This window comes from Sciurus carolinensis, unplaced genomic scaffold (genome assembly GCF_902686445.1).
Source record: "Sciurus carolinensis unplaced genomic scaffold, mSciCar1.2, whole genome shotgun sequence".
Taxonomy (NCBI): domain Eukaryota; kingdom Metazoa; phylum Chordata; class Mammalia; order Rodentia; family Sciuridae; genus Sciurus; species Sciurus carolinensis.
Genome location: NW_025920221.1, coordinates 178,560 through 195,028, shown reverse-complemented (window position 1 = coordinate 195,028; position 16,469 = coordinate 178,560). Strand labels below are relative to the sequence as shown.

Sequence of the window (16,469 nt, the reverse complement as noted above, 5' to 3'; positions counted from 1 at the left end):
ATATGTGCAAATTGCCTCTGGCTTGGGTGAGTGAAATCTAGCCTGGGCTGATTTTTGATTATTCATTGGTGGTGCTGGGGATGGAACTCAGGGCTTTGCACAATGTCCCAAAATTGCTACCAGTCCTATGGACTGCCTTGTAGTAGCAATTTTGTGACATACAAATGGCAACCCAGCTGTTAGGTTTTCTTCTGGGGGTGGTGTTCTGACACAGGCACTCCAATGGTCTGTGACATATAATGCCCAGACCAGCATAGAGGTGCCTCAACCAAATCTGCCTCCAGCCTCCACTGTGCAAGGAGCCAACCTGGATGGAGTGGCTCCTCGCAGGCTTCAAATCAGGGAGGTCACTCCATCTGGATTCACCCGGCCAGGCCTGGATTCACCCACCCAAATCTGGAGCCACTAGGAAGCCTCTGCTTCTTGGGAATATTTGCTTAATCTGCTAGTGAGCCCTTCTACACAGCAGGCACTTCCCAGGAGCCCAAGTATAACTAACAGAGTCCCCATTCTCAGCAGCCTGCAGGCCCGAGAGTGATAGAAAACCAACCACCCAACATGGAAGGAGCAGGACCAGCTCTGTCATTTGCAGCACCTGGTGCAAAATGCAAACCCAGTGTGGGTGATCAAAAATTACTGAGAACTTCAAGTCCATGAGGGTGGACAAGTGAGCCCAGCACAGGCTCTCCACTTGAATACAGCTGGCTTTGGGGAAGTGGCAGGAGGCCAAGGTGTGTGAGAAGTTGTATCTACCCAGGCACGGGGAGAAGGGGCAGGGGTGAGGGCCTCTGGGAGGAGAGGGGAGGCACTATATAAATCCTGTTATTGCAGAGATAATATCAGAGCCTTGGAAGATAAAAAGTTGTTGTCATGTGGGAAAAGTCAGGACTGGGATGGAGCAGGTGAGTAATCCAGGTAGACAGTAGTCACTAGAAGCACAGGAAGTAGGAGGCTCTGGCCTCATCAGATCTGCAAGCAGCTCAGGCCAACCAGAACAGAATGCAGAGGGTCTTGGATGGCAGATCAGTTACCTGTACCACCTGACAACTTTCCCCTCCCCTGAGCAGCTAGAAGCTATGTTATTTTCTCAGAGTTTCTGGGGGTCAGGAACTTGGTGTGGCTCAGCTAGGTCCTTTGGCTCATTGGCTCTCATAGGTTGCAGTCAAGATGATGGTGGGGTTGTAGTCCACTGCCAAGCTTGCTCATGTGGCTATTGGCAGGATTCAGCTCTTTGCTGGTTGGTGGCCAGAGGCCTCCCTCAGTTCCCTGCCCCATGGGCCTCTCCAAAGACCTACCCTGCTCCAGTATGACAGAGGAGAGAGACTGGGGTCATGCAGAGCCACAGTCTTTTTATGACCTAATATTGGAAGTAACAGTCCATCACTTTTGTTCTATTTTCTCACAAGAAATTGGTGTCAGGTCCAGCCCACACTCCTGAGATGGGGGATCATCATGCTGCTAATGGGGTCAGCCTGTAGCACCCAGTGACTATATAAGATTCAAATCCAGGTGTTTCTCTGGGGAAAAAAAGGTTACAGGTGTGGTTAACACTTGTAGTCAGAAGACTTTACGTAAAGGAGAACAGCTTTGCAAATGTGGGTGGGTCTCATTCAATCAGTCCCAGCCTCAAGAGCCAAACTCAGCTTTACTGAGGGAGAGAATTCTGTGTCTACTCCTGCTTGAGTCTCCAGCAGTTGACTGCCTGTGACTTCCTTAAAATAAATCTGTTAATATTTACACATACATATTCTATTGGTCCTGTTTCTTTGTGGATATGGGCTTGCACCTTCGAGGAAGCCTCATGGAGGCTGTTCTGGAGGCTGCCCTGCTGGTTCAGCTTCCTGGGGCTACTGTAGCAGAATGCCACAGACTGGCAGGCTTGCACAGCACACATTTATTTCCTGTCAGTTCTGGAGAGCTCAAGCCTGACATGTTGCTGTGGTCAGGGTTGGTGTCCTTGACTTGCAGATGGCTGTCTACATGTGTCTTCCCTCACAATGTATCTAGAATCCCTATTTCTTCTCATGAAAAATAATGAGGAACTACTCTTTGGTGACCTGGTCTCTGCATCTCTCCAACTTTCCATTTCAGTCCAGTCAGGTTGGACTAGGGCTGGCCTGAGTGACCTCATTTTGACTTGCCTGCCACTATAAAGACAGTATCTCCAGGAGGACCACAGAGGAGTGAGGGGAAGCACCCATGGGGGTCCTGGGAGAAGATTAACTGGCCCCAAATGGAACTGAAGTAGAAGCCATTCAAGTGCTGGTGGGTATCGAACAGAGAGAAGCAACTGAGGCATCAGATGGTCAGGGCTGTGATAGACGAAGGGCTGGTCACACAGAATCACCTCAAGAAGCAGGCATCCAGTGCATGTGCCAATGTAACTCTCTCAGGAAAGAAATGCAGAAAACTCCTGCAGCAGATCTGGCTTGCTCAGAAAAAGAAGGCAGCAATGGAAGTGGAAATCCCTTCAAAACCAGCCAGGACTAGTAAACCACAGCCCAAATGACAAAAGAAGATCAACCCCCCCCAGGATGTAGACATGGAGAATCTTGAGGATGAGAACTAAAGTCTTTACCTCTTCCACCAGATTTTCAACTGGAGCCAACAGGATTTGGTGGCTGTTTCTGAGGGTTTTGAAGAAAGCATTACCTGCTTCACTCATCCCTGTTCCTCTTACATGATGGCTTATTGACTTTCCCTGGAGGGATATGTTGGGAGGAAAGAGGGTAGAAAAGATTCAAGGGGGGCCCAACTTATGTTTATAATAAATCCCTAGAGCTTTGACTGATGTGTGTGATAAAGTGTAGAAATAGTGGATGGGCCATGAAAATGTCTATGGGTATGGATGGAGACAGTATAGAAACACAGATGTGCTTGAGCAAAAATAATGAGGAGCTACTCTTTGGTGACCTGGTCTCTGCATCTCTCCAACTTTCCATTTCTGACAATAATAGAGATTATTGTAGGAATGACATGGGGTAAGGATCCTAATCCCAGTCTTGCCTTGGCCCCTGTGTGACCAGGATGGGCAAGTCACTTTACTTCACATTCATCTTGCTTCCTTCGCTGGATTATGTTTTTAATAAAATAAATACCAAACATCAAAAAAAAAAAAAGACTCTCTAATACAGTCAGTCATAGGTCCTAGGGTTAGAATTTCAACATATGACACTGGGATACTCAATTCAGAGTACTCACAGACACATTGCCTGCTTATCACAGTCTGTATGAGTCAGGGTGAGCTTCCACAACAAAACACTATAAACAAGTGGCTTAAAACACACATGCACTTAGGTTCTTACAGAGCTGGAGGCTGAAAGTCTGAGGCCAGGGGTGAGTCTGTCAGGTCTGGTGAGGGTTCTCTTCCTAGACTGTTCTTATGGAGGAAAGAGAAGGTGATGAATTTCTCCGGGGTCTCCTCTCTGGGCACTGATACCATCATGAGGGCCACACTCTCATGCATTCATATAACCCTAAACACCTCCCATGTTCCTATCTCCACATAGCATCACCTCAGGAGCTAGGCTTCCATGTGTGAATTTGGGGGCAACCTGGGATTTCTGTGGCTCATGCAAAGGTGAGCTGCCTTTGACAGTTGCCCACCAATCCCTACCAGGACCAAGAATCTCCAGACTGGGGATACCTAGGCGATGGCCACTGGCACTGACAAGCCTGGTCAAGCTGCCCTGGGGCTTGGGTACCATCTGCTGCCTAGACTGAGAGAAGTGCTGGTCACAGGAGACCAAGTTACCTAGAAGCTGGGAGCTTGTTGATGCTTCAGTGTGGGGAGGAGGGGATTCCAGGGAGACCCCACTGACCCTTTTCAAAGGTTCTTGTCATTGATTTCCCAGTCCAGGGTCTTCTCCAGTAACTGAGTTATCAGGTTGCACAAAGAAACACCCCAGAACATTCCTGGTCTTTGGCATACATGCATTTCCCCAGGTCCACTGGCATCTGCTGCCCTGTACTCCCCACTGGGGACTCTACCCACCAATGGCAGTGTTTGGGAAACTTCCCTGCTTCCATCCTTGTCCTCATCCTTGTCCTAGCTGTGTTCTGTACCCCCAGATGGAGGATAGGCAACCCTGGTGCTGGACTGGCCCCTGTTAACATGTACAGCCCAGGGCTGGCGAGGTCTTTAAGACCCTCAAGGCTATTCAACTGGCTGAGGCCAGCTAAACCACAAACAGAAATGGCAGCCCTCTGTGTGAAAGACTGCGCTGATGGATTCAGAGTGTTACCCCATGCCACCACCTGACCTGGGATTCCTTTGGTCATGTCTCATGGGAACTGTTTCTGGGCATTCCCAGGTTAACAACATCCTGGCCAGGCCCTTCCTGGAGCATTGTGTGTCCTGCTGTCCTTTTGCACACTTCTCTGGAACTGATGTTCCGAGAAATGTAGAGACCTTTGAAAAGAGAATCAAAGCAAACCTCAGGCCCAGGCTAAGCAAACCCCAGTATCAGCATGTTCGATTAGGGCATGAAGTCCAAAAAACAAAACACAGACCATGTGCATACACTGGGATATTTAGATAAAATAACATATATTTATTCACATGCCAGGAATATGTGCCTACTAATGTCACATGTTTTGTAAGCACACAAACACACATCAATCAAAGTTGCAAAAATCTGAAGTGTAGCAATCAATGCTGATTAGGTTCCTACTTTGATTAATGAAAATAAATATCAAATTTACAGAGAGGTGCCTAGGAGGGACACTGGCTGAACCTGGTATGAGACTGTTCTCATCTTTGCTGGATCTCAGGTCAGAATGGTGTTTCCTGGGAAGCAGACACTGCAGGTGGACAAGGCTGGTCTACCATTTACCTGTACCTACATGTTACCTGCAGGTAGGTGGCTTCCAAATCCACAATGGCAGCCCTGATCCCTCATTTCCCATGCACACCCCAGCTGGTTGCCTGCATTTAGGCCCAGTGACACCTAGTGGGGCGCAGGCTCCGTGCAAGGCCGAGGGTGTCTTCCATGTGGCCAGTGCCTGAGGATGGCTCCTTTATTCCTCCTTTCATCCAGCCCCATGCTCTGGGCTGCAGGTCTGGTCCAACCTGGATGAACTTTCTTCAGAGAAGTATCAAAAGGACTAGAAAATCGGGTCCCTCTCTAATCATACCTTCATACCAGGAGGTGGGCAGGGACAACAGACTGTGGGGTTCTCCTGGGGTGGCCACAACAAAGCACCACAAACTGGGTGGCCAGAGAATTTATGCTCTCATGGTGCCAGAGACCAGAGGCTGGAAAGAAGGAGTTGGCAAAGTGGGCTCCCTCCGGGGCCCTGGGAGAGGAGCTATTCCAGGCTCTTCCAGGGACACTCCACCGCACCAAGCCACAGCTAAGCTATTTAACTGTCCTTTCTAGAAAGGAGAGGAGAGGAGAGCAGAGCAGCATTCACAACCTACCCTGGGTCACTACAGCCTGCGGGCACACCCTGCTTCTTACTGTGATCCCCTGTCCCAGCAGCACAGATGAGATGGAGGGCACTGGGGAGCCCTGCAGCTGCACTGAGTGCCATCTGTCTGAGGATGGCTTCCTTGGGCTGCCACATACCAGGAGCACACAGAAGTCCCCAGGAAGCCTGGGGGGCTGACAAGATGGGACCACAGGAGGCTCAGTGGGGCTCTGCCACTGGCCAGCTGTGAGGCCTGGGTCAGGTGCTTCTCCTACACAGCCTCAGCCTTCCAGAGTATCAGCAGGTTGGAGGGATGCTACTTGCCAGGTGGCATGGATTGAATGTGTGCAAGTGTCCCCTGATGAAGCTCCCTGGGCAAGAGCCACAATGACCTTGTCCATCAGAGTGTCCCTGCAACTGCAGTCAGGGTCTGGTCTTCAGCAGGTGCCCAACCTAGGTGAACAAATGAAGGATGGCAGGAGAAGTCTGAAGTGGAACAGCAGTGGGAAGGAGGGACAGCTCCATGGGAGGATGAAAGGACAAGAAACTATGAGGGTTTACCAACATCTGGTTAAATGTCCCCTGGGGTCAGTCACAGTTTTAAGAAATTTACAATTATTAATTCAACAAATGCTCACGACTGCCTTGTGATGTTAGTGTCATTGTTATATTCATTTTACAGGTGGAGAAACTGAAGCACAGAGACTGAGAGACTTGTTCAAGTTCCCAGCAGCTGACAGGGCAGAATACAGAGGCCAGAACTAGACCTGGCTGTGGACTCCAGGCTCTTAACCCCTGCAGTTCTCTGCCTTCTCGCATTCAAATCGTCCAAGCTCCCCACCCCAAGGAACAGAGGAGGAAGATAGAGTTGAGCCGGGATGAGATGCAGGAGAGGAGGACTTCGTCACACTGGGGATCTGATCCTCATCACCAGCCAGGAAGCACAGCCCAGACTGCAAACCCCAATGGCCCCAGGCACCTGTGTGTGGCTGGACACAGAAGTTTGTGAAGGAAAGAAGACAAACACTGAGACTTCAGAACAGCACTGGTCCAGAGAGACCAGTGCTCTCCACAGAATCCCAGTGTCTACACCTGAGAGAGATGGGCACCCTGCAAACAGGGAGGGGGCCCAGCAGGTGGTTCCCACAGGCGACAATTGGCGACCACTTTCCCAAATTCCCCTTAATTTAGACTAAGTGGGATTGAGCTCTGTCTTACTAAGGCCAAAATTTGAATCATAGATGATGGGGTGGTTTCTAAAATAACTTTGAAACTACATGCAGAAAAACAGCTAGCAAAACAGAATTTGCCAAGTCAAATTTCTTGTGCTTCTAGAATGAAGGGAAGGAGAAAATTTGCAATCAACACTTCCATCATGTGTGAATGAAGATGTTTGAAGATAATGGAAAATTTAGTGCTCATTCCAACCGGGACCCGACATGCCAGCCAAACCCAGTGGTGCACTGACCCCAGACACTGCCTGCCTTTCCCATCAGGCACCTCCCAGCCACACTTCTGGACCCAGGCTGACCTTGATTCCCCTTCCCTGCCCCTCTGCCCGGTGCCATCTCCCTCTCCTCTGAACTCCTGCAGACCTTCATGAACAGCACCTTTCTGATTTCTTGCTGTCTTGGAGGAACTGGAATATCTGTTCTGCTTTATTGAGCACTTACTGTGTACCAGGCACTTGGTGTCAGGGTACCCGGGACTCCCAGCCTTGGGCACGAACAAGATGGCACCTGGCGCTGAGCCAAAAGCGGTTGGCTATACAGTATTAGCTAGTTAACAATGTGATTAGTGCATGCCTCTCTCGTGTGCCTATTCTATACCTACAGCTGTTCGCCGTTTACCTCATATACTCTCCCTTGATTGGTTGAAGTGTATATAAGCTTGGTAACTTCCTGGGAAGAGGAGTAGAAGTGAGGAAGAAGAGTGCGAGCGAGGGCGAGAGCTGAGTGGGAGAAGCGGAGCGGCCGAAGCAGGCGAGAGTTAAGCGGTACAGGAGTGAAGTGTAGGAGAGGGACTGTGCATAATAAACTTCCAAAGCTTCAGACGTTTGTCGTGTCTCTCTCTGCGGGCAGAGGGAACGCGATAACTGGTGCCGAAACCCGGGAAGATGAAAATTTTATAAAGAAAACAAGGTAAGATATCTAAAAAATTTTTTAATAAGTTAAACCGGTTATAAAAAGGTCAAAAGTAAACAGGTAAAGGAGAGGCAGGCTCGACGTTCGCGGTATAGCGACTATCGGGACACGCGGAAGGCGGTCCGGTTAAAGGAAAATAAGGACACGCGGAAGGCGGTCCGGGGATACGTGGAATGCGGTCCGGTTAAAGTGAAAGTAGCACGCGAAAGGCGGCTACCTGGACTAAGCGAAAGGCGGTCCATATTAAAGGTATTAAAGTGAAAGTAGCATGCTAAAAGCGGTTACAAGCTCTATTTCCCTTTCAACAGTCTCGTTGCTTCTGGCAGCTTGGCTACTGTTTGTCATCGTAACTGCCATAACTGAAGCTGTTCAAATTAGTAACAATGGGGTCTGAAATGTCTAAACTCAGGGTGCAACAGCCCTTCAGGGAGCTATTAAAAAAAACCATGGGACACCATTAAAGGCAAAAACAGCTAGAGCATTTCTCGATACTATAGAAAGGTTTTCCCTTGGTTTTTGGATGAGGGTCTTTTAAACACCCCACAGTGGGAACAGCTGGGGGGGGGAAAGAAACACTGGGGAAGGACTAAAAAATAAGGAAACCACTGTATGATCATATGTTCAAACCCTAGTAGAAATAAGCCCAGGATTTATAGAAGAAAAGCTGCTCAGTGTGCCACAAGGGGGATCTTCATGAACAGGATCTAATAGCAACAGAAAAGAACTCTTAAAGAGAATAAGGTGAGGAAAAATTGAGTGGTGGTGACCTAGAAAACAATTGCTCAAAAAATTTAAGAACAAGGGAAAAAGGGGAACTAAGTCTAACACAAAGAACCCCAAAAGGAATAACCAAGTGGTAGTGAAAACTTAAGAACAAGGGGAAAAGGTAGGAGAAACCTAAGCCTAATAGAAAGAGCTTCAAAATTTGTAGAACCTGCCCGTATTTGAGGAGCAAATGGAGATACCATCAACCATTGGAAAAACTTTAAAGAGGCAGTTAAGACTAATTGGAAACAGGTATGCAGAGCAGTGTTATCCAGAGGACAATGTCTAATTGGAGAGCTCAGTGGCAAGAAATAGCTGTTGAAACTGCTTGCAGAAACATAGTGGCAAGGTTTCCCGATAGAAATGTTGAGATGTTAATAGGAGAAGGCCAATACATTTCAATAGATGCACAAAATCAGCAGCAAGGAGATAATGCCCTAACAAAAGATAAGAGATAACTATAGTAAAATCTGTTACACCTTATGCCCCAGGACTTTGCCCAAGGCGCAGAAGGGAAACACGTTGGGCTAACGAGTGCAAATTGGTTACTGTTGAGGGAAAGATGTTACCAAATCATTTAAGAAACAGGGCACAGAACTCTTCAACTCAAGGCTCTCAAAGTGGAAGCAGCTGTCATAGCCCTTGTAGAGTTTAAGGAGTAAGAGATCTTTTTTGCTGATGTTGATTGCATCGCTCGAGCAGTTCCCAGGTTGGAGTTGGTTGGACCCATAGCCCTCGTGAGCTGATTTAATCAAATAGATGATTTCCATCCTTTCTCAGTAAAGCAAGCTGCTTATTTTCATCCTGTGTAACCTTTTAATTCTTCATGTTGGTACCTCACTTTTAAGGAGGGTTTATAAGTAAAGGGAAGTGCACTGATTAGAAGGTTAATGGAGTTAATATTGAAAAATGCAGAGAGGCCATAAAATAAGGGGAAGAGATTTTGGAGGAAATAAAAGAGGAAAGGTCTAAAACATCAGAAAGGGCGTCAATAAGATCAGAGAAAGACAAGGAAAATGAAACTGGGTGTGAGGAACAACTTGTTAGGAAGAGGGAAATCAGTTTAGGAGAGGATCCCTCATTAGGAGTCTGCCCTATGTTATCTGCCCTTAAGGCCTGCTAACCTCTCCCCTCCCTGTAGGGCCTTCCCGGTAAGGAATGACTACCATAGATATTGGCACACAGCTTCCGCAAGTGAGCAGGCAGATGGATTTCTTATCTTCAAGTCTCTTCTTTCTTGCGCTTCTATGCTAATTCCTTCTCCTCCTCCAACTTCACCCCACCCAGCCCACCTAGTCCTCTTGCCAAGAGGTCCCACATATGCCGGTGTGGAGGGAGTAACCAGTCCAACCATCAGTGGCATGTCCTAGTAAGGAGTATGATATAGTAGCCCCAGTCCCCACAAATATTGGGAGATAATTGTTTCACAATTTTCTGCGTCCAAACCTGAATTGATTACTAACCAGGATTAAGGGTTAAAATGCCCTAGGCATCAAGTTTCTGCTGGAACATTTTCTCCCCTTTTCAGATCCAAATCTCAGTCAAGGCTTACATTGAAATGTAAATAGAGAAAGCTTGAAGGCTCAGTAGGAGACCGGTCTCAAACCCAAGGAAAAAAAAAAAAAAAAGAGCAAAAAGTTTTACCTGAACTCCAACAAAAATAAATTTTATGGTGCTTTACTAAAGTAATTAACGGCCGTAACATTTTCCCAGGACTCTTGTTTTTTCTGAATTCTACATATTTTTTTTTTGAGCTCATGATTTTTTTGATCAGTTCTATTTTTTTATTCAACTAGAGTTTTTGAACATCTGTTACATTGCAATGGAGATTCACCTATAAAATTTCAAGGCCTTTGATTTTGTGTTATGTGTGTGTCGTGCTGTCTGATGTCATGTTTTGTCTGTATCAAAACTGAGCGCTCCTAAAATTAAAATTTAAAAATGGATACAGATACTTTTGGTTCACGTGATTTAAAAAGGTTCGATTTAAATTGGGTAAACGAATAGAAGTAAAATGTCTTGAAAGTAACTTGCAAGTCTCTAGGTGGTCAAATTAATATAATGTTGATGTTAATAAAATGTCTAATATCAATTGTTTCTAGGACTTTTCTTCAACAGGAAAGAGACAACAAATACTGTTCAGGACACTTGTCTAATATCTTGGTTTTTCTTTTAAGAAAATAAGTGAATTAGAATTGACATGCATGGGATTACTCAAATGTGTTTGTACAGAAAATTGTTTTGTGTCATCACTAAAAACAAGGTTACTAAGAGTTATGTCCTAACAAGTGCAATTCTATATACAAAGGGTCCCAAATTTTCAACTGTGTTTCAATTAGAGTACTATAAATAACAAAATATTTAATCTTGTTAAAATAAAGTAATTTATCTAAATTCAGAAATTCATAAGAGTTGTTTCAGAGTGTGAACAAAAAGGGGTCAACAAATAGGAAAGAGAAAATAAAAGGTTCTGGGTATGGGAATATATTTAATAAAAGGGAAAAAGAAATGTTTTTGGGTAAGAAAGTGCCTGTGTGATGCTAAGAAAGTCTAGGTAAGTAAAGGGCAAGTTTCAACAAGTTTGCATGTAACTAAGATGGTTATATGTATGTGAAACATTTAAAGCTATTTAAGGTTTTTCCTAAGGTGAATTACTAATGTTCTAATATAAACCAAAGTTTAATTTATATGGTAAAATGACATGGTAAAATAACAAGGATTTCTTGGAAACACTAATTTACTCTTAAATTTGTGTCTATTAAGTTTTATTCTTTAGAACAATTAGTCTTAAAAATAGGGGTTTATACAATTATGGTTAAGCAACTGTTAGAGTATTGTACTATGTTATAGAGTCTAAATTTTTCTTTACCCGGTGCTTTACTAGAGCCAAGGCTCGGTTTGTGTGTTTCCACAGGATAAAACATCATTTTCCTGAGCGATAAGCTTTGTTGGGTACCACAGTGGCCTCTCACTAAGGAAAAACTAGAGGCTGCTCATGAATTAGTACGGGAGCAACTTAATGCGGGTCACCTGCAACCCTCTACCTCTCCCTGGAATACTCCAATATTTGTCATTAAGAAAAAATCAGGAAAATGGAGGTTATTACATGATCTTTGGGCCATTAATAATCAAATGTACCCTATGGGACCTATCCAATGTGGGTTACCATTAGTCTCAGCTTTACCTAAACACTGGCCCACCATTATATTAGACTTAAAGGACTGTTTTTTCTCCATTCCCCTCCATAGAAAGGATTGTTGGAGATTTGCTTTCACTCTGCCTGCCATAAATCATTCCCAACCCGATCAAAGATTTGAATGGATAGTGTTGCCTCAGGGCATGGCCAATAGCCCTACAATGTGCCAAATATATGTAGATAAAGCTTTAAAAAACCACTCAAAATAACTTTTGGGAATTGCTTATCTATCATTATATAGATGACATATTAATATGTCATAAAGATAGAGACATTCTAACACAGGCATTACAGTTCATGACTGAAAAATTAAGTTTTTAGGGATTAACAATAGCACCAGAAAAATTACAAACAGGAGAACTACAACATTATCTAGGAACAAAACTGTCTGCTACTACAGTCCAACCTTTAAAGCTTACTATCAGAACAGACCAATTAAAAACCCTAAATGATTATCAAAAATTATTAGGAGATGTCAATTGGATCAGACCTTATTTAAAATTATCTACAGGAGAGTTAAAGCCTTTATTTGACATCCTTAAAGGTGACCCTGATTTAAATTCTAGTAGAAGTCTGATCCCTAAGACAAAAGGGGCTATACAATTGGTTCAAGAATGGTTACAATCTTGTCAGATAGTTCGCTGTGATCTGTCACAGCCATTAATGTTGATTATTTTTCCTGAGAGTCATAGCCCCTCAGGTGTTTTATGGCAAGGTGGTCCACTACAAAGCATTCATCTCTCTAGTTCTCCTACAAAAATGTTACAGTCCTATCCTACCGCTATGGCTCAGCTAGTACTCAAAGGCATAGAAACATGTATCACCACCTTTGGTGTACAACCAACAACCATTGTTACTCCATATACTGTTAATCAACTATCATGGCTAATAAATAATGATTCAGATTGGACTGTACTCTACTGTACCACTACTGCAACTTTTGATAATCATTACCCCAAACATCCTTGGATCCAATTCTGTAAAAATACTCCCATCATTTTTCCTAAAGTCACTAGATCTAATCCTATAAAAAATTGTACAACCATTTTTACTGATGGATCTAAAAATGGAGTTGGGCTGTTCTCATCAATGACAAAGTCTATACTCTCATTATTCAACCCCACTCTGCTCAAGTTACCGAATTGGCTGCAGTAACTATGGCTTTCAAATTATTAAATAATGTGCCTTTTAACCTATTAACAGACAGCTATTATATTGTCAAGTCTTTATCTGTTTTGGAAACAGTACCTTATATCTCTCCACACTTTACTATTGCTCCTTATTTTTCTAGTCTACAAAAAATAATCCTTCAACGTTGTGAACCTTTCTATGTGGGACATATCAGGGCCCACACTAATTTGCCAGGACCTTTATCTAAAGGAAACACTATTGTAGATTTGGCTACTAGATCTTCCTTTGTGTTTTCTGTGGAAGAACAATCAAAACTTTTCCATGACAAATTTCATGTGAATTCTACTACCTTAGTAAGAAAATTTCAAATCCCAAAACATCTTGCTCGACAGATAGTCAAAAACTGTCAACACTGTGTACCCCTTATCCCAGTACAGTCAATTGTAGTTAATCCCCGAGGTCTTTTGCCAAATCATATGTGGCAAATGTATGTAACTCATATATTAGAATTTGGTAATCTCAGACATGTACATGTGTCTACTGATACCAATTCAGGAGTTATTATGGCTTCTGCATTATCTGGAGAAAAGGTTTCCAATGTCATTCAACATTGTTTACAAGCCTTCGCCAGTTGGGGCATTCCAAAAATCATTAAGACAGACAATGGACCTGCCTATACATCTAAAAGTTTCAAACAGTTTGCAGACACATTAAATATACAATTAATTACCGGAATTCCTTATAATCCACAAGGTCAAGGTATTGTAGAAAGAACCCACTTTACCCTAAAAAATTGTTTAATAAAACAAAAAGGGGGAATAGGGGTCTCCTTTAGATCCCCCAAAGATAAATTAAATCTAGCTCTTTTTATTCGAAATTTTTTCTCCACAGCATTGGGTGCGATGGAAGGACGTGTTAACTGGAGCATGGAAAGGTCCGGATCCCATTTTACATTGGATCCAAGGATCTGTTTGTGTCTTTCCACAGGATCAACAAACTCCGGTCTGGATTCCCGAGAGACTGACCAGAACAATACAACATGAGAATGACAACAATAAGGACACAACTGGACAGCCAGACTCGGAACTTATGGGCTATAGTTAGAGCTTGGCCATATCCTCTGCCTTTAACTAATACCTCCTCTTTATTCCCTCCCATATTTAATGATAATTTTACAAATAATGATGTTCATTTAGGCATGAGACGTGTCAATCCTTCTGACAGTTGGCTACTCTTCATTTCGACCTCAGGATATACTAACTTACAACCTTTCTTTGCTCTTTTAGGAGGACCAGAAATATTATGTTTCCACATACGCCAGTTTGTGTTTTTTCCCCTTTTATGTTTCTGCTAACAAACAAAAAAGATGTTTCTCTCAATCTCTCTCAATGTTGGAATGCTTCTAGGTTCTCACGGGCAGTCTTAATGTGTGTTCCTACCTCCCTACCAGTCCCAGTCTCTGTTACAGATACGGAATTGCCAGTGTTACTATCAAGAAACAGGAGAGAATTTGGCATCACAGTGCCTATGGTCACTGCAATAGTGGTTTCTGCAACAGCAGCACTAGCAACTGCCATACCTACAGCAACAGCAGTCAATCACTTGGCCGAAAATACAGCTGCAGCCTTACAGACTAAAGAGACCCTAAACCAGCATCTAACAGCAGGCTTACCTCTTGTAAATCAAAGAATGGACTTACTACAAGAACAAGTGGATATCTTGCAAGAACTTTTAGGACTGGGATGCGTTTATTCCTTAAGAACTGTTTGTGTTACCCCTATTGTATATGATAATTCCAGCACCGCGGCTGGGTTATCTAGAAAATTGTCAGCCTATTTTATCAATTTGATGGTCTTATTTCAAAACCGAGAACTGAAATTGTCAAAGCTAATTCTACCAGGGTGCATATTGTTTCTGTATCTAATATGGCTAAATAGTTTTTTCTATTTATGGCTTTGTCAAACAATGGGCAGGCTTAGGAGCTATGATAGTGCTCCTCTGCCTTGACTCCCTTCTCTTCATTTGTTTTGGCATGCACCTACAAGACAGCCAACAGAGAGATGGGATTATCTTTCATCAGGCCATGACCGCCCTAAAGGCCGGCAGCTCCCCACAAGTATGGCTCTCGATGCTGGACCGGTAGTCAGAGATGGGTAATGAAGGAGGTGACTATGTACCAACCTAAGACAGGAGCTGCAGCATGCTCTGCAGACTCTGATGATGGGTAAGGACATATGCTGACCACTCAACCTAAGACAGACACGGTCCCGAGCCTTAAATTTATAATAAAGAAGGGGGAACTGTCGGGGTACCCGGGACTCCCAGCCTTGGGCACGGTCAAGATGGCACCTGGCGCTGAGCCAAAAGCGGTTGGCTATACAGTATTAGCTAGTTAACAATGTGATTAGTGCATGCCTCTCTCGTGTGCCTATTCTATACCTACAGCTGTTCGCCGTTTACCTCGTGTACTCTCCCTTGATTGGTTGAAGTGTATATAAGCTTGGTAACTTCCTGGGAAGAGGAGTAGAAGTGAGGAAGAAGAGTGCGAGCGAGGGCGAGAGCCGAGTGGGAGAAGCGGAGCGGCCGAAGCAGGCGAGAGTTAAGCGGTAGAGGAGTGAAGTGTAGGAGAGGGACTGTGCATAATAAACTTCCAAAGCTTCAGACATTTGTCGTGTCTCTCTCTGCGGGCAGAGGGAACGCGATAACTTGGCACAGCTTATTCCTCTTAATCCTTGCACTGCCTCCATGCAGATAGTTTCTCTCCTATTTTTTTCAAAGTCTAATTTTAATTCAGACTGAACAAACAAGCAGAAAAGTGAGAAAGCTAACTGTATTAGCAGACAAAGATATACCAAGTGTAAAACAGTAGCTTATTAACAGAACTATTTACATGTATATTTACAAACAACCCTTTTATATACAAGTTTCAGTTAGTTGGAAAAAGATTTGACATTAAGTAAAAATACTACTTAAATAGGGCTGAGATGGTACATTATAGAAGTATTAGAGAAGTGATCCTCAAGGTATATTGGTTACAAAGCAGATGAAAACTTGAATTACAAATATCTAGTAAAATTCCCTAATTTAAAAAAAAAAAAGGTTAATGCAACTCATGCTACAAAGCAAAAGTGAGAAAGCCATATAAATAAAAGCAGAATAATGTTCTAGGCCTTCGGGCAATGAAGTTAGTAAGGTGAAACAAAAGAACAATTCTTGAATTAGAAAAAAATTATCAGTGAAGGGTGAGTCTAGGTTGTTTAGTAGAGGAGTTGCAAGATTTTTTTTCCATTAATGACATTTTTAAAGCCCTTGGTATCAAACAGCATCTACATATGTAAATCAGTTGTTGATATATTCCAAGACTTTAAAGAGTTCATGATTGTGATTAGTATGAGACATGTCAAACTGAAAATCTATAATAGTTATACCTAAAAAAAGAATGCTACATTTTTGCAGTAATATGTATTTCTAGGTTAAGATTTTTCCCCCTCAAGAACTTAAGGTATAAATATCTAACCAGCTAGCAAAATTTACTTTCAACATTTCATTTATTTCAAAATCAATTTTATTGCAGCTAAAACAATGGAATTAACTGTACATGATAAACTATTTTATAAATATACACATTTTAAGTTATAGGAAATAGTTTATTTTGGCAGATAGTGTTAAACAAAATTAAAGTTGCATACATTAGTAACATAACACAACATCCTTAATTTGGTATAAGTGTGACACATTTTTTTACTTTCCTGTGTTCTGCTAAATCACCATACCTAATCAGTTTTATAAAACTGACATGCTGAAATTTAACTTTACTGTTT

The 16,469-nt window shown here is 43.2% G+C and overlaps 1 pseudogene; it reads left to right on the top strand.

Moving 5' to 3' along the window:
- The first annotated feature begins 1,774 nt into the window (after positions 1-1,774).
- On the top strand, positions 1,775-2,569 carry LOC124975190 (uncharacterized protein C11orf98-like; annotated as a pseudogene).
- The last annotated feature ends 13,900 nt before the right edge of the window (positions 2,570-16,469 follow it).